The sequence below is a fragment of the Eschscholzia californica genome, unplaced genomic scaffold, assembly GCF_041429995.1.
Source record: "Eschscholzia californica isolate CP2 unplaced genomic scaffold, dmEscCali1.0.p SCAF_2, whole genome shotgun sequence".
Classification (NCBI taxonomy): Eukaryota; Viridiplantae; Streptophyta; class Magnoliopsida; order Ranunculales; family Papaveraceae; genus Eschscholzia; species Eschscholzia californica.
Window position 1 is genome coordinate 14717347 of NW_028238309.1, and position 4646 is coordinate 14721992.

At 33.3% G+C, this 4646-nt stretch overlaps 1 long non-coding RNA gene across 1 annotated transcript; it reads right to left on the bottom strand.

Annotated features, from left to right (window-relative positions):
• Positions 1-502: 502 nt before the first annotated feature.
• Positions 503-4430, bottom strand: LOC147556437 (uncharacterized). The gene is made up of 4 exons (XR_015234901.1): positions 3761-4430; positions 3124-3187; positions 2883-2956; positions 503-1890 (listed from the first exon to the last, which is right to left on the bottom strand). It is a non-coding gene; the product is annotated as an uncharacterized LOC147556437 (long non-coding RNA).
• Positions 4431-4646: the final 216 nt, after the last annotated feature.

Genomic DNA, 4646 nt, shown 5'->3' on the forward strand with positions numbered 1-4646 from the left:
TGAATAGGAAATAGTGACTTTTATGCAAGACTTAACAAAACTATCATTTTTCCGCCATTGGAGATAGGTTGGATTCACCACATCTCTTCCGTCAAGAACAATAAGTTGAGAAGGTTCAGTATATGTACCATCTATGTTACATATGAGATCATTCCCAATTAAAGCATTTTCAATTTGGTCTTTCTAGACTGGAAAATTAAAGCCATCTAGTCTAACTAAAATAAGACTAGTGATATTGGCATTGTGAGAATACTGACCTGAATTAGGGTTTATGTGTTCTGTTGGGGAATTCGCCATTGATGAAGAGATTGAAACTCTGACTCCTTGATTAAAGAAGCTTCAACTCTTTTCTTGTATCGAAAATTGTATCTCTGATTCGATGATAACAGAAGTTTCAATTTCAATTTCAATTTCTTTTGATCTTGTCCCAATTGGTTTTTCCTAAATTCGATGATTGCAAAAAAAAAAAAAAACACTGGGGCTCCGATACCATGAAAGATTGTAGAAGAACTTTAGTACTTTCTTAAAAGGAAGATTATTACACTACTCTTATTTATAGAGTTTACACAATCAAGAGGTTTAGAGAGGGAGAGTGAGAAACTAGAGAGATCGAAGTTAGTTATGAACAGATTACCTACTCTTACAACAACCTAATTTATTCTTAACTAACTTCTAATTACATTGCACATGTGTGGGTTATACGTTTGCAGTAAGTGCCCATATAAACTAACACCAACCAACACTTCTCTCTTTAGTCCTTGCTTCATCTTCAATATGCTAAATGAACCCTTGTTCCTCTTTGTTCTTCTGAGTCAATCCTTCTCTCTTAGACTTTTTTTGTAAAGTTCAATTTTTGTAAAAGTGCTTAGATAAATTGAATGTTGATGGAAAAGTTACTTAAATCTGAGTTAAAATTTGTTTGAGTATTTTTTTTCTTTGTGTTATTTCTCAAATAACCGCCAATTTTGTGACCAGCTTCCTGCCTTGCCCCCTACTTTATAAAAAATACCCAGATGGAGGACAGAGAAGTGATGACTAGTTAACGGAGTTATAACAGTAACTGAAAAAGGGGGTCATCTGGATATTTTTGATAAAGTAGGGGCTAGACATGAAGTTGGTCACAAAATTGGGGGCTATTTAGGAAATAACCCTTTTTCTTGTTAACTACTAGGCATAACCCGTGCCTCCGGCACGGCGAGACCTATATAAGAAGAATTAGAAAAATTAGATCGATCTATAAGTTTCAAACTCTTGATTCTATTTATGATTTATGTAGATGATCAACTGATGAACCTGTGCTACCCGTGCACATTCATGCTTAGCCGAATGCAAAACAGAATCACAAACTTCATATCTGCTTCATGTCAACATAATAAGAATGCAAGCTCATTCTGTCAAACCAAGCTTGAACAAAACTAACCCATATAGTTTCCTTTTTCTAACAATTTTTCCTGTGAGAATTTTCTAACAATTTAATCCAACTATATTGTCCATCCAACAAATGCAATTCCTAAAAATAATGATCTCAAACGAATAATTAAAAAAAATCCATGTTATGAAGATGAAGAACTGTAAATATTGAAATTTTCAATACCCGCATCGAACCATTCTAACCTTCTAAATACATAAGTTTGTCTTTGAAGATTCAAATTTCCTATTTTGTGCTATAAAAGAACATCTAATCAGATATTAGCAAAATCACTATCTTAAAAGCAACTAATTATTCTTGAACAACCCTAAACCCTAAAAAATAGCAGAATCTTACCTGTAGAGACTTGCTCACCTTTTTCTCTTATAATATTGATAATTTCAAATGCAATGTGCTTTGAGGTAGAAATCCTTTGACATGAAACCTTCCAATATTTTTAATTCTTATTCATCGTCTTTCTCCTTCAATTTCAAATGCAAAGACAAAATTATAACGAATGAATCAAGAGAAAACAAATCGGTATGTATGTATATATATATACATACACCTAAACAATAACTTCAGCATGAAGTAAGTTTCCACTTATTCTAATGTTTAGGTTTCTCTTATTCTTAATAGGCTTTTAAGTTGCCACAAACAAATTGTTGCTATACTCTACATGTAGTAGTGAAATCACCTGAAATCTAGTCCTAAACAATAACAACAGCAAAAACATATATAAATGAATTCAAATGAAGCTGAAACCGGTATAAATATATATAGAAGCGGAAGTTAGATGTTAATTCAAACTATTTATGAAGATCACCTGAATGGAAAGCCAAATTGATTCCTTTACCATAATATAGTTAAGATAAAAGTAAAATAGACTTCCTCTATAGAACAAGTTAGATTACCTTAACATCGTCTAAAGCATTAAGAGATAAAAGTACATCCCCTATTCATCAGACAAAATTAAGGCCGAAAAGAAGTGCATATTCCCAATTATCAAACAAAACAACTATAACTGAAAACATTAAAAATGGGAAAATGGAGATTAACAACAAATTCAGGTACAAATAAAGACTCATCAGCAGAAATGCTTAATTCATGTCTTCTTTTATTCAACATTTTAATACCTTTATAGCCGTAGCAGCAAAAATAAACGTAATGAGGAAAGAATCAGACCAATGTTATTCAATTTTATGCGCGTATGAAATCTCTTTGATATAGTCTATTTTGTTACACAGCGAAGTAGCTTGAGGAGAAAAGAGTGTGTATCTAAAGCAGTCCTTCGGTCTCCAATTTGGTAGTCGGTTGAGGTTTTGGAGTAAGATTTCAAGTATCGAGAAAAAGTAATACCAATTTTGGTTTCACCTTTTTCATACCAATGCTTGTTATACCATTGTAAAATCTTTCAAAATTTTCTTAGAAATTCAGTTAGCAAGGCAATTTTTTTTAATTTCAAGTAGTTTACCTTGAACCCACTATTTGGATTGAGATGAAGCTTAATAAGACTTTCATGAGTCTTTCCTTCACGATTATATGGACCTGCAAAAATGGACAAAAGTTCTAATAAAAGTTGACTCTTAAATTGAAATATTCGAACATCAAACTGAATGCAAAACCAAATGACTATTGAAATCTGGTTCTTATGACATTAGTTTAAGCAAATACTTACAAAAAATTTAACATTCCAATCGACCAACAATCCTTACCCTAGTTCTTATGAGATTATAGTAACCGAGCAGTGAGCATGGCCATTTCCAAGGCAACTATCACCTGTAACTTATATTTCAGAAAACATTTGAAAAAATCAAGCTTAAATCAAAATTGACCTTATAAGAATGAACCCATAACAGCTGACCTCAACTAATGCTCCACCAAAATTAGGTTCTAGGTACTCGATTTTGGATGAGGGAACCAATTACGTTTCAGAAGATAGTAGATGAATCATCCACTTGATGTTAATACAACATTAGATATGGATTGAAAATCGAAACCTTTATGCAGGGGCAAATCCAGGTTTTCGTCCTAGGTGGTGCGAAGTAATATATCCAATCTTATAAAGTACTTATATTCATTTATTATATCGAGGCTTGCATTAAAGTAACAAAAACTATATCGGAGAGTGGTGAATTTATCTTCTGCTTCATGAATTAGATAACATAGCTGATGTAATTTTATTAAATTTTCGGAGTCCCTTTGCAGGAAAGTATTTAGACGAGAAAAGAAATTAATCGGAAAGAAAATCATTTTTTAATCAAATTATCATGATTTGAAGTGAAAATCTTTTTAGCATTTGATTTGAAAGTATTTAGATGATAAAATTAATTTTTTAGCTTTTAAAAGTACCTTGTGCTTGCCACCCTTTCAACACATAAGAAGGGCGCCAATAACTTCTTCAATTGAATCCAACGAATGAATGCCTCTTACGCTCCTCACCAGTTTTCTTCCTCCTTCTACCAGATTCATTGATACGAATGTTTCTCTTTCCTTCCTATCAAATTCCTAAGTATTGAAGCAATTTGGGTACTTCTTTTTATCATATTCAACCAAATTCCTAATATGCCTCTTTTCACAAGATTGAGTCAATTTTCTTGCAATTAGGGTTCATATGGAGTACTTTCCTGCAAATTCATCTAACCAGATTGAATGATCCGACCCATACGAGGCCATCTACCACCTCTACATAGAACTCCTTACCATCCTTCAAACACCTCCATCTCTCTCTCTCTCTCGAAAATATTCTTTCTCCCTAAAGAGCTCTGCGACCCTTTCTATCTCTAACTACTACTACAGCTACAGCACTACTAATTGAAGACGACATGATGCTTTTATCTGAAACAATGAAAGAGATATACTAAATTCTCTTATTTGCAGAGATTAGGAACAGATTTCAAGTTTGAGATAGTGTTTAGAGGGATTATGATTGATTTAGAACCAATGACAGAAATTGAGTAACGATTAGAGAAGATGAGAAGATGGTGGAATATAAGGGGTCGTTCTCCCCACTCAATCGTCTAGATAATCTCATGTAAGGGTCTACATTAATTGTCCAAATCAGCATCCAACTCACCATCAAGGAGCATTTATTTTGTCCCAGTCAGCACAACTCCACTCTGTTTTGTTATATAGACTAGGGTATAGCCCGTGCCTCCGGCACGGACAATTTATTAAGGACCACATGGTGCAAATTTGTCAGCAAGGACCAAAGACATTTTGCTTTAGTTGCCTCTCC